Source organism: Gossypium raimondii, chromosome 7 (genome assembly GCF_025698545.1).
Source record: "Gossypium raimondii isolate GPD5lz chromosome 7, ASM2569854v1, whole genome shotgun sequence".
In the NCBI taxonomy this organism is placed as follows: domain Eukaryota; kingdom Viridiplantae; phylum Streptophyta; class Magnoliopsida; order Malvales; family Malvaceae; genus Gossypium; species Gossypium raimondii.
In genome coordinates, this window is record NC_068571.1 from 23073792 (window position 1) to 23095500 (window position 21709).

The following is a 21709-nucleotide window of genomic DNA, read 5'->3' on the forward strand; positions in this document are numbered from 1 at the left end:
TGTTTAATTAATTCCTAATTATTTTAATTATCTATCCCAATTACGATTTCCAATTCACCAATCCCTGATTTACTCTCTCGACTTTTGGGATGTGACAATTCTACTGCGCCTAGGGGACGATGCCAGGACTACGCAAAGGAAGAGTTGTATCGGGTTATTATGCAAACAGTGGAAATGTGGCATAGTGTAGGATTACACCTTATGTGTATATTTTTATCAAACTTCTACTTTGTAATAAGCCGTGATAAGTCATTACACCAAAACAGGCTTTTAGCGGCGCTTTTTGGAAAACGCCGTTAAAGATCTAGCATTAGCGGCGCATTATGAAAAACGCCGCCAAAAATAAGCATTAGCGGCGTTTTCCAAAAAGCGCTGCAAAAAACCTAAGCCCAACGACATCGTTTTCTGAGCTTTCGGGGATTTAGCGGCGTTTTTAATAAAGCACCGCTAATGCTCAGCGATTTAGCGGCATTTTTAGAAAAGCACCGCTAATGCTTAGGGCTATAGCGGCATTTTTGAGGAGGCGCCGCTAATGCTCGGGGCTTTAGCGGCGTTTTTGAGGAAGCGCCGCTAATGCTTGGGGCTTTAGCAGTGTTTTTGAGGAAGCGCCGCTAATGCTCGTGGCTTTAGCGGCGTTTTTTGAGAAAGCGCCGCTAATGCTCTATTTTTAGCGACATTTTCTAAAAAGCGCCACTAATGCTCAGGGGTTTAAAATAATTTAAAATATTTGTTAAAAATGGAAAAATTAAAAAACTATTATTTAAAATAATTTTAAAGTTTTTTACGTACATTACTGATTTTTTAATTTATATATTAAATAATTTCTTATATAATCGTAAAAGAGATAGTATTAATTTTAAAATATTAAATTAATTATCACTTGTAGTTTAGGTTTTTGGTTTAGGGTATATGATTTAGAGTTTAAGGTTTAGGTGATACCATTTTAAGGTTTATGGATTATGGGTTTTAGGGTTATGGTTTATTAGTTTGATGTTTTTAAATTTTAAAAAACTTCATTTGGTAGACATGTAACAAATAAATTTACAAAAAAATTGTAATAGAAGAATTAAATTCATTGAAATAAAAATAAGGGTAAACTACACCCAATGTCACTATACAATTAGTGGATTTACATTTTGATCACTCAACCACAAAAAGTTACAAAATAGCCACTTAACTATTTGAAAGTTTTCATGCAAATCACTAGAGTATTAAATTTTTTCCTTTATAAAGTCCGGCTAGTGAGTTCCAAGTAATGATTTGATAATTAGTATGGTGGATCAATACCTATTGTCAAGTAGAAGAATATACCTTAGATCCAAGTTGATCTGATAGTTGGAGTCAGAGATCAAAGAAAAAGTTGGTTGGATATTGGTTTGCAGGTTCGTAATGTTCAAAGTTGTTTCATGAAAAAATTGAATTGTAGAAAAGGAAAAGAAGATTGGTACAGGTGGCGTGAACAAAAAAGGCTATAAAATAATGATTTTCAATCCCAGTGTTCTTTTTATAACTTCATTTCTTGTCTTATAGCAACAGATAGTAACTTAGGATCAATTAAATCTTCAATGAAGATATTGAGCTACAATGTTTGGTTTAGGGAAGATTTAGAGGTTCACAAGAGGATGAAAGCTATTGGTGACCTTATTCAACTTCATTCTCCTGATATCATTTGTTTTCAAGAGGTTACTTCGATGGTTTAGGGATTATGGTTTATGATTTATGGTTTAAAGGTTGGGTTTTAAGGTTTAAGGGTTAGGGGTTAAAGGTTAGGGGTTAGGGGTTAGGGATTTATGTTTTATAATTTAGGGTTTAGAGGATAGGGGTTTAGGGTTTAGGTTTTAGATTAATTAGTGTTTTTTAATTTATATATTAAATAATTTCTTATATAATTGCAAAATAGATAATCTTAATTTTAATATATTAACATTATGATTATAGTTTAAATTATTTAAGAGATAATAGATAACCTTTATATATATATTAAATGGTTTAGGATTTAAGGTTTACTTGATATTTGTTAAATGATGAAATTTTATATAATTAATTAATTTTTTATATTTAAAAAGATTTAATATAAACCATTTGATGTATTTAAATATTAGATTATAAAAATTGATAAAAAATAAAAAAAAAATGATTGATATGGATAAGTAATTATCTATTTTGGATAGGACCAAATTATAACAAATAAAAATGAAATACAAAACTAAAAATTATAATTTTATCTAATTCTTTTAAATATTACTTAAAATTTTAAAAATTATTTATTTAAAATTATATGAAAGATACAATAATTTAATATAAAAATTGTAAAAAAGTTGAGCGTTAGTGGCCTTTATGAAAAAAAGCCGCAAAAGGTATACAATAGCGGCGTTTTTGGTCCAAGCGCCGTTAAAAGTCGAGGAGTTGTGGCGTTTTTTTTCAAAACGCCACGAATGTTTTTTGCGAAACGACGTCGTTTTGTATTTATATTTTTTATCCCAAAATTTCAAATGAAATATTTTCTTTTTTCCCCCTTTTTCCCAAAATCGACTCCCCCCCTAGAAATCCCGCCTGAAATCTCTTCTTCTTTTTTCCCCATTATACTTTTTCCCAAACCATATTGTTGCAAACTCGTAAGAAGATTCAAAAGAAATTGAAGATAAGAGGATACAGCTTGAAGACGGATGGTCTTGATGAGATTCTCTCTTTCGTCAGTCGCTTCCAAGATGCTGAAGATGAGGCTACTGATCTCCTCCTCGACTAGCTCGATCACCAATCCTGTAATTTTCTTTATTTATGCTTTTCTAGGGTTTTCCTTATTTTTTAATATTCTATTAGTATTTTTTAATTGTAAGTAGTGAATTCTTCCATAATCGACAAGGAGGCGGTGCACCAAGTAGTCAGTCTTCTATTGGATGTTGGAGCAGCTGAGGAGGAGATCTGTTTGAATATGCGGATGTAATTCTTGCAAAAATCTCCTTGTTGGAAATCCAGAGACTTAATTCGTTACAGAATTCTTTGATAATTAGTAAAAGCAAGTAAGGAGGGAAAGACTGATGCTGGCTTTTTTTGTTTCTGACCACCTAAAATTTCATCCATGATCCTCAGTCAACGTTTGTTTCTATGTCTATACACCACTGTGTTACAATCTCCTTGGATAGTATTATTTTTCTAAAAAAGTATTGCAATCCTTATAACATTCATTCTATGGCTTTCTGTCTAATATGTTGGTCAGTTTCCTTTCTTTAGATCATGATTTATGAATGAAAAGCAATTCATTCTTGCTGAGGTGTGCTGATTTTCAGTGTTTGTTTACAGACCCTGGTTTTGATATATGGGGCATCAGTTAATTTGAATGTAAAGAAAATGGATCAACACAGGAAGTTTAAGACTTGTACTGGAGTTCTATTGGAGGTCTTGTAGATTCGTTGATTTTAGATGATAAGAGCTGGACGCAGCTTGTATAAGCTGCAGTTTAGAATGTTTATTATTTTTTGGCTGATATTCTATCATTCTTACGATAAGAAGTTTGTTCCTGTCAGTATCATACATTTCATGCTACAGTCTAGCAGTAAACCATATATGCAAGCTAGTGATCAAGCCTATGTCAGTACTGTAGACACCTCTATTTGGAGGTTGTTAGAACTACATTGACAAATTGTTGATTGTCATCTGCTACAACTGCAAGAATGGAAAGGTTTGTTCGTTGCACTGCATTTAATATTGGTTAAATTTGTCAAGTTGTCATTTGAAGCTTGTATTTCTTTGTCACTATATATTTCTACTTTCTCTTTTGTCACTTAGGTATAAAATTTCAGAGGAGCTTGGAGATGGTACCTATGGTAGTGTGTTCAAAGCCTTTAATATAGAAACATTTGAGATTGTAAGGAACTTGATCCAGTAGTTGCTTTTTTTATCTTTCTGTTTACATAACTACATGATTTATTTTATTTATGTGATGATTGAAATGACCTCAATGCCTTGGAGATAGCAAATGATGAATATAGGATCAATTTTGAAGTCACTTTCTGAACCATTATGTGAATTCTTTGTTTTTAATTGGTCAGTCTTTCATGTACCTACTGCTAATTTCTGGAGGTTATTTTAAAGCTTATATCTGATTTCCTGTATACCTTTTTCTATATGTATATACATTTGAAATGAGATCCTGTTCGATTTCAACAATATAGTTAATGGTTGGACAGCTATCCTCTTTCTCTGCCTTATATCTGTCTTATTTTTATGTGTTGAAACTGCTTTGATCTTTCTTTTTATTGTATATTAGACGGAGAAAGCATTTCTCAAACAACCCAAGGTGTTTTTAAGGTGAACTAGCTTCTTCCATTGTTATATATGTTTTACTTTGTTGCTAATTCATCTTACTCAGACCATTGTTATAGAATGTGAAAAGCCAATGAAGCAAGGAGTTCTCACTCCTGGACGTGTTCGTCTTTTGCTTCACAGAGGTCTGTGGACTTTGAAATATTTTTCAGAGGTATTAATTTTTCTCTTTTTCTTTTCTTCTTCGCTGAGTTTTTGAATTCTTCCTGTCTTTTCTTTTCTATGAAACTGATGGAATGCAAGTGGTATTGGTTATGTAATTACGATTAGAAATATTTCTTGTGAATTGGATATTGAGGTGATTTTTCTCTGGTTTTTTATAGCTGAAAGTTTGGATTTAATTGGAATTACGGTTTTTTCTTTTAATCTTAAAATAATTTTTAGTTGAAGAAAATCAGTATTTCATTTGTTAAGGAAGATTTTCGATGTTTAAATTTGGAATAGGATTTTCAAATTCTAGTTATTAAAAGGCCATGACTCTATTTTTTTTTGCTTGATTCTTGTTATTCATGGTTTTAGAATAAATCTTATTTTTTTAATTTTTAGTGTGTGGTTTTTCATTAATCTTAAGTTGCCTCTCGGGTTTAATCTCAAAATCCCTGAAATTCATTTGGTTTCTGGGTGAATTTCTATAAGTAAATTCTCCCGTTGCCTTGTAAATCCAGAATCTTTCTTATTTGTATGATTTAGGAACTCTGATTGCTATTACTGTATTTGTATGATTTAGGAACTCTGATTTATACTTGATTAATGGTAGCTCGCTCAATTATTAAATAATTTCATAGGGAACTCTGGTTGGAACCTGGACACATCAAATTACAAGTTTACAAGTTTGTTTCTAGTAGCACATGTGGAAAATACAATTGCCTTAATTAAGTTCATCCACTTATAAAACCTTTGTATGGGTTGCTTCTCTCTCTTTTCCCTCCCAGCTTATGACTTGCAGTTTGTTTTGCCTACAAGAACATCTCTTTATCTTCTATAACAAACTGCTCACATTAATATTTTGATATTTTTTTGGTGATGATTACAGGCTATATATTATCTGGAAAAGGGGGAATCTGTTTTTGTGGCGGCACATACTCTGCTGGAAAGACAGTTGTAGCAGAATATGCATTTGCTTTGGCATCAAAATTACGTTAGTTATTTTGGTTTTTTGCTTGTAAATCCATAGATGTTTTGATTTTTTGTTAGCTGGAGATGTGACAAATTGCTCACATTGATTAAGAACCTCAGGCCATATCTTTTTTATTTTCAAGTTTCTGAAGTTCTATGCTGAATTTGGTTTAGTTTCAAGATTTTTGATAAGTTTTCATGTCATGCAACATTGCACTAGAGCTGTGTATACTGCTCCAATTAAAACAATTAGCAACCAGAAGTATAGAGATTTCTGTGGGAAGTTTGATGTTGGCCTTCTCACAAGTGATGTTAGTTTGAGACCAGAGGCTTTTTGTCTCATCATGAAAACTGAATTGTTAAGGTCAATGCTTTATCGAGGTGCAGATATTATTCGCGATATTGAATGGGTGAAGGGGTTGCTTTTTGTAGCATTACTTTACATAGTAGTTTCATTACTTTTTCTGCTGAACGCTCTTGTTAGTTCTTTTGTCTAATTTGTGAACATGATATTTAAGATGTTTCTTTCTATTGTGACTATATGAATGTAGGTTATATTTGATGAGGTGCACTATGTGAATGACGTTGAAAGATGAGGTGCACATTTATTACCTTGCAATGTGTATAGTCATAGGCAGGTTCAACTAGTTAGTTTGTTTCTCATATATATTATTTATTTTAGTTTTGATTCTAAATTTTATTTTCATTTTAATATTTACGAAAACTTGAGTTCTAACTTTTGGATTTTAATTGTGTTATTAATTTATTATTTAAAATTCTAAAACTAAATTCATTAATTTTTATATTTAGTTTTAAAGTTAAAAATTTCATTGAAAATTTAATTTAAATAATATTTTTTATTTATCCTTGAAAGTATATTTAAAGTTCAAATTTAAAAAATAAAACATAATATAATATTTATCATAAAAATAAATATTATTTGGTTAAAATAATTTTTTTAAATGTTATGTTTTTAGTGGCGTTTTAGCGAGAAGTGTCGCTAAAGGTTTGTTCTATAGCGGCGTTTGTGGGAAAAGCGCCACTAAAGGTCTCGAGCTATAGCGGCGTTTATGGAAAAAGTGCCGCTAAAGTTCTCGAGCTATAGCGGTGTTTGTGGAAAAAGCGCCGCTAAAGGTTTTGATCTATAGCGGCGTTTGTGCAAAAGCGCCGCTAAAGGTCCTGATCTATAGCGGCGTTTGTGGAGAAAGCGCCGCTAAAGGTCCTGACCTATAGCGGCGTTTGTGGGAAAAGCGCCGCTAAAGGTCCTGATCTATAGCGGCGTTTATTTCTAAAAATGCCGCTAACGTTTGCGGCGTTGACAATAGCGGCATTTTTTGCAGCGCTTTCAAAAACGCCGCAAATACTTTTAGCGGCACTAAGAAGCGCCACTAAAGGCATAAAAAACGCCGCTAAAAGTCTGTTTTGGTGTAGTGAGTCTATAGTAACAGGTTATTTTAAATATTTTCCTTTATTTTTGGATTTTAAGTCCTCCAGTTAAAGAAATAAATAAAATGTAATACTTAAAATCTTCAACTGATTTAAGTATTGTGTTTAATAACAATCAAGATCTGAGCCCGACGAATCAGTTCGGGTTAGGGTGTTACAAAACTCATTCCAAATGAGTGTTTAACACAAGCATTATTAACCACCACTCCGTTCAAGTCAAGATATAAAGAAATAATTTAACTAATTCATATCAATTCACAAATGATTTAAAAACTAATTTGTTCAAATGTGTATTCAAAAATAAATAATTTAAAGTAATCATATACTAATCCAAAATCAAATTGCAATCGTACATTAATACAAATCCTTTAAATAAAACATTTAAAACTAAAATAGATTGGTTTTTAAAAATATATATATAATTAAATTATTTTATTTTTTCAACCAAAAGAACACAATTCTAAATTGACTAGTGAATCCACTTATGAATCTACGCTTTTGAAAAACACAAAATATAATTATATATTCAGTCAAGAGTAATATATATAATAAATATTTTTTACAAACTTATTTAGTATGAAACTTATTTAGATAAATTTAAATGATCATTACGAATGATAAAGACAAACAACATTGAAAAAGAAATTTCATGATTCTTTTTTTTGTTTTCTAGAATTAGGCTTCATCTTCTTGATTTCATGCAATGTTCCTTACATTATAAAATTATTCTAAAGGTGAAGCTTACACTCCTCAATTTATAAGAGAATAAAAAGAAATTAAAGTTGATATTGAACTAATTGATCACTCTGAAAACATTGGGGCAATTTAATACCTATTAAATTTGAAACTAAGTACCTAAGGAAAATTAAGTATTAACCACTAAAATTAATATTTTCCATCAATTTACATAATTTTGATTGATATAATAAAAATTAAACCCTCAACATTTACATATTCCAAAGACCAATATGTACTTGTACTTCATTGTATGCTAGTTTAATATAGGTTTTAGATGTTGATTAAAAAACTTAATACAAATTGAACTAGCAAGACCACCAATACTCACCAAATACTATATTGCCGATTGGTAGCATTGGTGAGATATGACAATTTGTGTATTTATATATATATTTTATAAATCCCAACATATAATGATTGTGTTTATTGTAAAATATAATAATTCAAATTTTTGTAAGTTCGTAATTTATTCTATATTTCTTTCAAAAATAATTATATTATATTAATTTTCATTATATTTCATATAATATTCTATTTGCATTATTTTCTTATCTCTTATTATATTATATGTTAATTATATTAATTATATTATATTTACACATCATAATTGTATCAAAGTTACTAGATCCAGGATCGAGCAAAGACACAAAACCTTTGGGATCATAACAATGCAAAGCTAGATCATAAATCATGGTTAAGGCAAACCAAGTTAGGTAAAAGAAAGAGATAAAAAGTATTAATCATGTTGCCTTATATGCAGAGCATTCTACATTTATATAAGAAATATACCGTCACATATTATTAAAATATACATTAACTTCGACACCTAGTGAGTCTTGAGCAGCCACGATTCCAAGGATTAACAGCTTCTTAGAGAAGGCGACGGTAGGAAACAAGACCGGAGACCTCTGGATGGTGGATTGTCATTGCTGCATCAATTTGGATCACCTCTTCCATCACCACTATGCCAATTAGAGCCAAACAAATTAACCATGTTTTCATGTTTGAGACTCCCATGATTGGTCTTTGGTTTCATTGGAATCATTTTCATATCACCTATTTATAGGGTTTTGGAATAACACCCTATTTTAGAAATTACGTCAAATTAGGTGATATTGTTTTTATTTTTTTATTTTTTTAATTTCTTGTTGCTTAAACTGTAAAATGTGTTAATTTTTTTATAAAAAATACATTTTAGAAATTGGACCAGGTAATTTAAGGTTTTTTTTTCTCAAGTAGTCGAATATTAAGGAATGTGTTTGTGTGTGCACGCGTGTGTTCGTTTTTTGGCAAAAAGAAAGACAGTTGAGCTCTAATGTCAATATGTTACAATCTCAATTAGACTATATCTTTCCTATGTTACACGTTGCATATCATTCAATAAGAAACAAAATCTATCATCTGGTGGTCAGGAATGTGAGTAGAGTCTCATTATTCCATATATAATATACAAACATATTGTAGTGTACTTTCAAGTAAATATTTTAGTATTAATTTTTTGTGTTTATATAAAACATATTTATATATTTTATTATTACCCTACCTTCATATATAATTATTTTTAATGCTGATGTGAAGCAAGTGATTTTAGGCATTGTCGAATATTATTAAAAAAGATAGTATATTAAAGCATTAATAACATATTCATTGAGGAATATAGTTTTACTTCATCTAATTACTACAAAGTAGCATTGTTCAAAATAATAAGTAATTAACTTAATTAAAATAAATAAATTATTTTAACAATTAAAATATATTCCTAATAAAATATTTATTATATTTATTGAAGTATTTATGAAAAATATAAAATTGACATATTGTAAATTAAACCTTACATTATTAAATATTTATTTTTCTTAAAAGTAAATAATTGACGATAATGATACGTATATTATATATAATTAATATAAATCTAATTATGTTAGATTATTTCAGATTATAAAATATATTAATTATTCATAATTTTTGTATATGAAATATAATGTTACTTATTACAAAAATAATTAAAATTTACTATTTTAAAATGTAGTATATAATTTTTCTTTTACTCTTTTTGGTTAAGGGAAATACAACAGTTTAAATAGAGAATAACTCAATATAAAATTTGACATTTTCATTTGTAGCGACCAAAAAATTTTAGCACGGGCGCTAGTCGAATTGATTATTGAAAAATTGAAAACAGAGTCTCGATTTTATTTTAAAAAAATGAGTCACCACCGACCTTTTTCTAGGTGTGATCAGACACCTACAAAATTCTCTTTTTAGAAGAAAAATCATTTTTTAAAATTTTCTAAAAAAAAAGAGTCCATTTTAGGTCCACGTCAAAAAGCCAAAGAGAATGAGGGTTCGGGAGTCAATTACGCACGAGGAAGGTATTAGCACCCTCGTGATGCCCAAAAATTGGTATCTCGTTAAACGCGCATTGTCTTAATTTTCAAAAATACGAGTTCAATTTAATATTTAATCGTGATCCGATTGAAACACGAGAATTTTTTTTAAAACACGAGAATTTTGAAATACCATAAATTTTTTGAAAACACGGAAATTTTTTAAACACGAGTATTTTTTTTGAAACACTAAAATTTTTGAAACACTAATTTTTTTAAAACAAGAAATTTTGATAAATTTTAAACATGAAATTTCGATAATTTACTGAAAAATCACAAAAATAAACATTTTGTTTTTTAAAAACACGAGTTTTTTGAAATTTTATATTTTAAGAAGGACGTTCAGTATTTAACAAAAATCAATGATATTCCCTAACATAGCGATGAAATCAATGATGTAATGTTAAATCGACTCGTTGCCTTATGCATTAAAATTATTTTTTTATTTTAAAAATGAAAATAAAATACATGTAATAGTATTTCTAAAAAAACTATTTTAAAAATGGGGCAATTTACCAATAAAAGACCTTTTTTTCAAAATTTACTGAAATGGGCCCATTTTTTAATTATTTACCGGAATGGTCCTTTTTCGAAATCGGTAGACGTCGTATGACGTCGAGTCTGCCAGAAATCGTGTCACGTCGGTGCGACTTCTTGGCGTGGAAGGAAATCGCGCCTCAAGGACACGATTTCCTTCCACGTCGACAAGTCGCTTAACGTAGACGCGATGTCGTTCGCGCGTGAACAGTACCCCAAAGGTCAAAAATTTGACCGTTGCCCCCCCAACGGTAAAAAAAAAACTATAAATACCCCCACCCCTTTTTATTTTTTCACAAACAAATCCTTTTTAATATTTCCTCTCAATTCCTCTCAATTTCCTTCCAAATTTCTCTCAATTTCCTTCTAAAATTCTCTCAAACTCATATTTCATTTCAATTTCCTCTCAATTTCCTTCAAAAATTATTTCAAATCCATATTTAATTTCAATTTTCTCTAAATTTCTGTTTTTAAAATAATTTCAAATTTTTTATATTTTTATAAATCGTAAACATTTGTACGATTTCATCAATGGCCGGATCATTGTCTCATCTTGATAGGCATCACGTATCGGTGGAACAAATGAAAATGGTAAGTATTAAATTTAATTTTTAAATATTATTTAAGAATTTTTTATTTATGTATTTTTAGATAATTATTAATTTATTATTTGTTATAAAAGTTTGAAGATCGGGTATTGGAATGCCATATCCGAAATATGCATGCTCCTCCATCACCGTTAGTAGAGAACTACCTGCGGGAAGCGGGTTTTTGGCACGTGGCGACGGTAGGCCAGTGATACAAGTTGGACCCGAGACCCGAGACCTGAGAGGTGGAGACCCGAGACGCACACATTCCATCTTCCATGTGGAGAGTGCACTATCACTCTAGAAGATGTCAGTCTGCAGTTGGGATTGCCGGTGGACGGGCACCCAGTCACCGGGTCTGCCCAATCTAGCAATTGGGAAGCGGTGTGCTACGAGCTTTTGGGCGCTATTCCGGAGAAAATGGAGGGAGGTAAGGTCGAGATGGGCTGGTTACGTGACACATTCACTGATCCGGATGAAGATTCAACCAAAATTGAAAGAATACGATATGCTCAGGCATACATTCTTCAATTAATTGGAGGTTATCTGATGCCCAGACACGTCACGGAGCCGCGTACATATAAGATGGCTGCTAAAACTCGTTGATTTTAGAGGAGCCGGTGACTTTAGTTGGGGTCTGCCATCTTGGCAACATTGTATCGGGAGATGTGCGGGGCAACGCAACCGAGGAGAGCAAACATCAGAGGTTGCCTGTCACTACTGCAGTCATGGGCACGGTTTCGCTTTCCATTTCTACGTCCTCAAATGAACCACCCATATACATTCCCACTCGTAATGAGGTAAATTTTACATTACATTTTACAATTATTATGTAGATTATTTAAAAATAAAAGTATCCTAAAAATTTATTTAATTAGGTGGAACCATCCGGCAAGTTATGCTCGATTACCGTCCACTCTTGAAGATATACGGCTTCTATTGGACCAACGGTCGGAAGCAGAAGTAAGTATTATTGTAAATAGATATTTCCATACATTCGCTAGTCGATTGATATTTAGTATTTAGTATTTAGTATTTAGTATTATGTATATAACTAATATTCCTATCATGTTCATATAGTTTCAATGGACACCATACGAGGATCCAGTAATTTGGGCAGTAATCCCGGAAGAGTTTTTACAAAATCCGAACGCTTGGCAAGTGAAAGTCGTGTCGATAAACTACGCAACCGTGGAGCCACACCACACAGACAGAGTGCTACAACAATTTGGATGTAGACAACCGATTCCCGAGGACCCTGAGGTGTTTGACGATCACCACAAAATCGACCTTCGGCTATTAGGTACGGATTGGCCTAGATACTGGTCCGAGTTCACAAAAATGTGGGCAAATCAGTATGAACATCTACCTACTCGGGAACCAATCATCGTTCCAGAGTTAGCGTGCGTTCCAGAATACATGCCATGGTTTAGGATCCATGGCAAGCCGTATTTACTGACCCCAGAGGAGAGGCAGCGGCAAATACGTGTCGAAAGGGAAAGGCGCAGACCTCTAAATCCAAGACGACAAAACGACGAAGGCAGCCCCTCAACGAGGCCCAGACATTCACTCGGCTCATCATCAGCAGCCATGCAATCACCAGGCCCAACAAGAGCACCGATGCAGTCACTCGACGCAGCAATTCAACCGATGATACCCACCCAACCGCCTTTTCAGATGATGCCAGGTGCGTTTCCTAGCCCTTATATGTACCCGAACCCTTATATGTATCCTTTTCCGAGTCCTATGGCAGGTTGCAGCCAAATGCCTGGTTCAGCTCCATTTCCTGTTAAGCCGAGCGGACCGACGATGTATAGGCAAGCGGCGCACGAGGGATCGCAAGGGGGGCCGTCGGGGAGCTCTCCTTTTTACCAATCCCCACCAACGTATGGGTTTCAGACACCGTCGCCGTTCATGATACAAACACCTCCACACACACTATTCTTTGAAGGTGGATCATCGTCCCAAGTCCGACAACCAAATGCCAAACCGGAAGAACCAGAATCACCACCAGAGGAACAACAACCTCCGCCGGAAGCTAGAGGAAGAAGGAATCCAGCGCGTAACCGTCGATGGCCGCCATGTGGCACCGAATCCACCGGGCATAGACAATGATTGCAGTATTTAAATATTATTTGATGTAATAAAATAGAAGTTTATTTGATGTAATAAAATAAAAAAATTTTCGAGTTATTTTGATATTATTTGATGTAATAAAATAGAAGTTTATTTGATGTAATAAAAACTCTAACTTAATTAAATACCCCAATTAAAAACCCTAACCATAACCTAAAATACTTCAAAACCCTAATTAAAAACCCTAACCCTAACCCTAACTTAAACCCTAATTAAAAACCCTAACCCTAAGCTAAATTAATTCAAAACCCTAATTAAAAACCCTAACCCTAACCTAAACCCTAATTCAAAACCCTAATTAAAAACCTTATCCCTAACCCTAACCCTAACCCAAAAACCTAATTAAATACCCTAATTAAAAACCCTAACCTTAACCTAATTTAATTTAAAACCCTAAAACCCTAATCCTAATTTAATTAAAAACCTTAAAAATAGTAATCCTAATTTAAAACCCTAACCCTAACCTAATTTAATTTAAAACCCTAAAACCCTAATCCTAATTTAATTAAAAACCCTAACCTAAACCTAATTAAATACCTAACCCTAACCTAATTTAATTAAAACCCTAAAACCCTAATCCTAATTTAATTAAAAACCTAACCTAAACCCTAATTAAATACCCTAACCCTAACCTAATTTAATTAAAAACCCTAAAAACCCTAATCCTAATTTAATTAAAAACCCTAACCTAATTGGATGTAGATTGCCACCCACTTCTTCTGGGCATTTGATAATGTCCCCAATTGGATGTAGATTGCCACCCACTAGAACTTGATGTCATTCCCCAGTACGTATTTCCAGCATCAAACGTCGAGCCACCGACGTACATGTCCCATCTACCAACAGAGTGTCTTGTGGGGGATGTGCATTCGACACCGCTACCGAACATGGGCTGTTCCGTATTTTGTAACCCGCTAACTGAGTGTCGGCCAGGGATCGTGTATACATCTCGAACACCGGTCGCAAGTACATCAGTTGGCGACGTAAATTGTACATATAACTCAATATAAGCTGCTCCACTAGCAAGATGAGTCTGCACCATTGCCTCCAAGCTACGAGCATCTTTTATGTCAAACGAGTCATATGTCACCGGATCAGCAGATGAACAAAATCGATACGTGATAGACAGAACTTTCATTGGCGTCGTTCCGAAAATTTTACGCCTAATTCTTTTACGAAGTTCTGTCAAATCTATGTTCTGGTTAAAACCCAGTCGCACCGTATTATCCGACAAAAAAACAACACCATACTCAGTGTGGCAAACCTCACCATCGTAGAAAATAACAGCACTAATACGTTCACTCATATTTGAAACTCTAACCTTCTTAGCCTCTCTAAATTGTTTCTGCTGTGACTTATGCATTCTGAGAACATTTGTTGCCTAATTTATAGCCTCAGCCCAAACATGCTACTGTAGCAAAATCGCGTCCACGACAGCGCGATTCACAAATTCTTCTCAAATAGCATCCTGCTAGAAGCGATTTTACACTATTTGCTCAGAAACGTCAACTCAAAATTATTTCTTCCGGGACCTACTGTAGCAAAAGCGCGTCCACGAGGGCGCGATATCACAAATTCTTCTCAAATAGCATCCTGCTACAAGCAATTTTATACTATTTGCTCAAAAATGTCAAAAAAATAATTATTTCTTCCGTGACCTACTGTAGCAAAAGCGCGTCCACGAGGGCGCGATTTCATAAATTCTTCTCAAATAGCATCCTGCTAGAAGCGATTTTATACTATTTGATTAGAAACGTCAACTCAAAATTATTTATTCCAGGACCTAAAAACCCTAAAAAGTCTAAACCCTAAACCTTAAAAGCCAAAAAAACATAACGTGGGAAAATCGGCAAAATCGCGTCCCCCAGAACGCTATACGTGGCGCCAGGAAATCGCGTCCACGTCAGCAAGTCGTCTTGACGTGGACGCGATTTCCTGGCGCGTACCCTGATATTGCGCTGACGTGGATGCGATTTCCCGAAAAAAGGTCCATTCCGGTAAATAATTAAAAAATGGGCCCATTTCGGTAAATTTTGAAAAAAAGGTTTTATTAGTAAATTGCCCTTAAAAATGCTAATTTAATTGAAATGAGATAACATTTAAATACATGGACTAAATTAAATTGGATTAAAAATTACCAAAAGCCCAAAGTTATGGGCTTAATCTAATGGGCTACACAATTCGGGGCTTTTTTGTTTTTTTTCTTTTTCTCTTTTTTCTTTCTTCCTTTTCTTCCTTTTTCTTTTTTTTTTGTAGTTAGACTGTTGGCGCCGGCCTGAGCTCTTCTGCTGTTGGGCACGAATGCCTGTTGTTGGTCATTGCACTGGGCCTGACTGCTAGGCTGCTAGAAGCGTGGGCCTACTACTGGACAGGCGTGTTGGGTGAATTGGGCCTTCTGTTTGGACAGCTGCTTGAGTATCTTTGTTTGGCTATGTGGGCTCGATCTGGTGGCTGCTAAGTCTTGGTGTCTTGCCGCCGGTCGGTCGAATCGGGTTGCGGGTTGGGTCGGGTCAACCCAACTATTCTAATTAATTTTTTAAAAATTTTTTCTTTTTTTTTCTATTTTCTATTATTTCCTATTTTTTCTTTCTTCTTCTTGTTCCTCTTTCGAACCCTAGCCCACCGTCGCTTGCGCTACCGCTGCTATCTCAGCTTGGTGGTGCAACGATGGCCGGTCTCTCCTCTCTTCTTTTCTCTCTTCCTTCCTCTTCTCTTTTTTTCTTTTTTCTTTCTCTCCTTTCCTTTTTCTTTTTTTCTTTCTTTCTCCTTTATTTCTCTTCTATTTTGACAACCCCAAAGTGGAAGGTACCGCCGTCGTGCTCGTTTTCGGCTCCTCTCTGCACTCGGTGGCCGACGACTCAAAGGTAAACGTTTTTTCCTCCCCAAAATTTGGTTCTTGGCTACTGCTTCTTTGAATTCTTTTTTTTTTGGTTTTCTTGAATTTTTTGGTTGCTTATTGATTGGCTTTTAGGTGGTGGTTTCGGCGATGGAATGGCGTTGGTGGTGGCGCGACGGTGGCAATGGCTTTGGCTACTGTTTCCTTAGTGTTTTGCTGCTATTTTTTTAATTTTTTTCTCTTTTTCTTTGCTGCCCAAATCCTCCTCCCCCTCTTCTTTTTCAATTTTCTTTTTAATCCTGCTGATTTTGTCTTCTGTCTCCTTATCTTCAGGTGACAGTGGAGGGTATCATGGCCTAGGCCATCTGCTAGAGTAGCTAGAGGTGGGGGGAGCACGCCCGACTGCTGATTGGGGTGATTTGACAAGTCTAGGACTAAACTGTAAAGGGCATAAAACTTCTGGGGCAAAAGTATAATTTTAGAAAAATATAGGGCCAAAAGGTAATTTTTAGAAATTTTAGGGGCCTGAATGTAATTTACAAAATATTAGGGGTCAAGATGTAAATTTAGAAAAAAGTTAAGGGTCAAAATGTAATTTTTAAAAAGTTTAAGGGCTAAAATGTAATTTATATTTTTTGTATTTTTTTACAATTTTATTATTACTATTTTATTAATATTTAAAATTATTATAAAAACAAAAATTAAAAATGAGCTAAAGCCCAAGGACAAAACCCAATTATCCCATCATAATGGGCTAAATCATTGGGCCCACATGAGACCAAACCGGCCTGTAATTCGGGACAAATAATAAACACGACCCCCGGACAAAATTTAGTGCTTACAGCTGCCCCTCTTTGCTCATCGCTGTGAAACAGGGATAGAGTAAAGACTTAAAAGGACTGAATTTTGTTCGATTGTCCAAAATTTATTATTATTCTTGTTTAAAAAATAGAAATTGAAAATACCTCAGCGCGTGACCCGAGGTTCAACTCACATCTCGGATTATGAGTTGATTTTTGAAAAACATAAATTGAAAATACCTCGGTGTGTGACCCGACGCTCAACTCACCTCTCGCATTATGAGTCGATTTTTGAAAAAAATAGAAATTTAAAATAACTCGGCACATGACCCAAGGCTCAACTCACCTCTCGCATTATGAGTTGATTTTTCAAAAACAGAAATTAAAGATACCTCGGCATGTGACCCAAGGCTCAACTCACCTCTCGCAATATGAGTTGATTTTTTTGAAAAACAGAAATTGAAAATACCTCGGCGTGTGGCCCAAGGCTCAACTCACTTATTGCATTATGAGTTGATTTTTGAAAAATAGAAATTAAAGATACCTCGGCATGTGACCCGAGGCTAAACTCACCTCTCGCATTATGAGTTGATTTTTGAAAGACAAAAATTAAAGATACCTCGGTTTGTGACCCGAGGCTCAACTCACCTTTCGCAATATGAGTTGATTTTTGAAAAACATAAATTAAAGATACCTCGGTATGTGACCTGAGGCTCAACGTACCTCTCGCAATATGAGTTGATTTTTGAAAAATAGAAATTAAAGATACCTCGGTATGTGACCGGAGGCTCAACTCAACTCTCACAATATGAGTTGATTTTTTGAAAAACAGAAATTGAAAAATATGATTCTTGAAAAATAAAGGGTTTCAAAAAACATCAGGTGAAACTAAAAGATTTCTTCTTCATTGATTCTGTACAGATTTCTCCCAAAATTCCTTGCTCTATTGGTATACCTGTATATGTCATGTATGATGTTATTATGATATGCACATGTTTGTCCTAAATGCTTTTATGTCTACATGATCATGTTATGCACCCTGCGTTGTTTGTCACATGCCCCCTTCTAATTTTTGTGAGGGCCTTCATTCATTGCCTCCATTCTTGACCTTCTCTCAGGTTCTGTACTCATCTTCAAGTTTTGGGAGTAATCCACATTTCCTCATATATCACCATCCTGCCCCCTGTTGAACTTTGTTCTTGCTTTGGGGCCCTCGTACTTATTAAGTTCTCATCCAGGTAATGCTCAATGTTCCTTTTGTTTAGAGTATGTCATCTTACTATTTGTCATTTAAATGAATCAAGCACGAGATGCATAAAAAAATGGCCAAATAGGCATGAAAGAAATACCTCACATTCATATTTATTTCAAAAGCAACAAACAAAGGAAATTTACTAGGAAAGTTTAATAAGTAAATCGTCATAAAGAAAGGAAAACGAATTCAATGGCCACAAATGCTCTAGATATCCAACGCATGAACTTCCCCACGTTTCTTCATCCTGGATCTTTTCGAGCACGGCTTCTTGTGTAGAAGATTTCGTTCTTCTGAGAATGCTTCAAATATTACGACTTCGTCATTCAACTCCCCGTTCAAGTAGTTTTGCTCCTTTAAGTTCGAGCCCATTTCATTAGGACGCCCTTTCAGGTTTTCATCCTAATCCTTTTTGTTTATCAAGACGTCTTTTCCGGGTTTTCATCTTGATTTTTTCCTTTTTTATTTTTTTAGGCATAATATTTCTTCACAGCATTTGAGTTCACTGGATTAGGTAATTCTTTCCCGTCCATCGCAGTGAAAATCAGAGCCCCTCTTGAGAATGTCTTTTTTACAACGTATGGCCCTTTCGAATTTGGTGACCATTTTCCTCGAAAGTCCTTTTGTATCGGGAGGATCTTTCTTAAAACGAGCTCCCCGTCGCGAAATTCTCTTGGCCGTACCTTTTTATCATGGGCCATGATCATTCTCTTCTGATACATCTGTCAATGACAAATTCCCTTTAAGCGTTTTCCCTCAATAAGATTTACCTGATCATATATAGCTCGAACCCATTCTGATTCTTCTAATTTTGATTCCATCAAGACACGTAGGGATGGGATCTCCACTTCGATGGGCAGAATAGCTTCCATTCCGTAGATTAGAGAAAAAGGAGTTGCCCCCGTGGATGTTCGCACAGAGGTGCGGTATGCGTACAAAGTGAATGGTAGCTTCTCGTGCCGGTCTTTATATGTCTCAGTCATATTCCCGATAATCCTCTTAATGTTCTTATTAGCTGCTTCTACTACTCCGCTCATCTTTGGGTGATAGGGTGAAGAATTATGATACTTTATCTGAAATTGCTCACATATTTCTTTCATCATCTTGTTGTTCAGATTTAAAGCATTATCTGAAATGATTCTTTCAAGCAGACCATATCGACATATGATCTCTTTTTTTAGAAACCTACAGACTGCAGTCTTCGTCACATTAGCAAATGAAGTGGTTTCTACCCATTTTGTGAAGTAGTCTATAACCACAAAGATGAATCGATGTCCATTAGAAGCCTTCGGGGAGGTTGGCCCTATAACATCCATGCCCCACATAGAAAAAGGCCACGGAGAAGTCATGACATGAAGGGGTGAAGGCGCTACATGAATCTTATCACCGTAAATTTGACACTTGTGACACTTTCGTGCGTAGCTGATGCAATCATTTTCCATCTTTAGCTAATAATAACCGAGTCTCATAATTTTCCTAGCCATAGTGAAACCATTGACATGCATTCCACAAATTCGTTCATGGATCTCTTCAAGTATCTTTCTGGCTTCAACAACGTCCACGCATCTCAAGAGCACTTGATTTTTTCTTCTTTTGTATAGGATATCTCCATCAAGAACAAACCCAATCGCCATTCTCCTGATTGTTCTTTTGTCATTCACGTTTGCTTACTCGGGATACCTTTGGTTCTTAATATACTCCAAGATGTCATGAAACCATGGTCGTCCATCTGACTCATTCTTAATGTTAAAACAATGTGCGGGGACCTCATATATGCTCATTTGAAGAGGCATTATTTCGATTTCTCTGTTTGCTTTGAACATTGAAGCCAAAGTGGCTAGGGCATCAGCCAATTGGTTTTCTTCTCGTGGGAAGTAGTGAAAAGTCACTTCTTCGAATTCTTTGACCAGTTCCGCAATGAGATCACGATACTTGACTGATTTTGAATCCCTCACTTCCCAAGCTCCACAGATTTGGTAAATGACTAATGCTGAGTCCTAGTGTACCTCTAAGATTTCAATTTTCCTCTCAATAGCTGCACGAAGTCCCATGATGGTAGCTTCATACTCTGCTATATTATTGGTATAGAAGATATTCAATCTGGCAGTTTATGGGTAATGGTCCCCTTCTGATGACACTAAGACTGCTCCGATCCTATGGCCCAATGCATTCGATGCACCATCAAAGCTCATCTTCCATGATTTCTCTTTTGATGACACACCCTCTTTTTCTGAAATGCACATCAAGTCTGCATCTGGGAAATCAAATCTCAAAGGCTCGTATTCCTCCAAGAAGAGAGCTATTGCGCTTCCCTTTATCGACTTTTGGCTCACATATGTGATGTCATACTCAATCAGTAGGATCTGCCATCATGCCATTCTCCCTGAGAGTGCAGGTGACTCCATCATGTACTTTATTGGGTCCAGTTTTGAAATTAACCATGTCATATGATACAACATGTATTTTATGAGCCTCTGAACTACCCAGACCAATGCACAACAGAAATTTTCAATTGACAGGTACTTTGCTTCATATTCTGTAAACTTTTTGTTGAGGTAGTAAATCACATTTTCTCTTTTCCCTGACTCATCATGCTGCCCCAATATGCAACCCATTGAGTTTTTGAATATGGTCAGATACAATATTAAAGGTTTTCCAAGGGTCGGCGGTACTAGCACCAGAGGATTAGACAAATACTATTTTATCTTATCAAAGGCCACTTGGCACTCCTCGTTCCATTCTCCCGGATTATGTTTTCAAAGGAGTTGAAAAATTGGATCACATTGGTTGGTAAGTTGAGCAATGAATCGAGCAATGTAATTCAACCTTTCTAAAAATCCTCTGGCTTCTTTTTGCGTACGCGAAGGTGGCAGTTCTTGTATGACCTTTATCTTATCTAGATCAACCTCAATTCCCCTCTTGCTGACAATAAAACCTAGTAGTTTTCCTGAGGTAGCTCCAAACGTACACTTGGCTAGGTTAAACTTTAACTGGAACTTTCTTAATCTTTCGAACAACTTCCTGAAGTTCCCAACATGCTCTTCTTCTCCCCGAGATTTGTTAATCATATCATTTACATAAACTTCAATTTCTTTGTGCATCATGTCATGGAACAACATCACCATGGCTCACTGATACGTTGCCCCAGCATTCTTCAATCCAAATGGCATCACTTTGTAACAGAACCTTCCCCACATTGTTACGAATGTAGTTTTCTCCTTATCTTTGGGGGCCATCTTTATCTTATTGTAACCCGAGTAACCATCCATGAAAGAAAACAATGAATGCTTTGCCATATTATCCATCAAGGTATCGATGTGTGGCAAAGGGAAGTTATCCTTGGGGCTTGCTCGATTCAGATCACGATAATCCACGTACATTCACACTTTACCATCTTTCTTCGATACTATGACTATGTTAGCTACCCACTCTAGATATTTAGAGACTTGTAGGAAGCCATCATTGAATTGTTTCTTGACTTCTTCCTTTATCTTCAACAATATTTCGGGTCTCATCCTTCTCAAATTCTGTTGAACAGGTTTGCACTCTGG

At 34.8% G+C, this 21709-nt stretch overlaps 1 long non-coding RNA gene across 4 annotated transcripts; it reads left to right on the forward strand.

Moving 5' to 3' along the window:
• Positions 1-2521: 2521 nt before the first annotated feature.
• Positions 2522-6007, forward strand: LOC105799426 (uncharacterized). 4 transcript variants are annotated; one of them, XR_008197575.1, is made up of 6 exons: positions 2522-3679; positions 3787-3865; positions 4268-4308; positions 4383-4477; positions 5109-5222; positions 5357-6007. It is a non-coding gene; the product is annotated as an uncharacterized LOC105799426 (long non-coding RNA). The 4 variants fall into 4 exon arrangements; XR_008197573.1 differs by lacking the exon at positions 5109-5222 and having other exon boundaries at positions 2522-3020; positions 3301-3679; positions 5357-5813; XR_008197572.1 differs by lacking the exon at positions 5109-5222 and having other exon boundaries at positions 2522-2762; positions 2841-3679; positions 5357-5813.
• The last annotated feature ends 15702 nt before the right edge of the window (positions 6008-21709 follow it).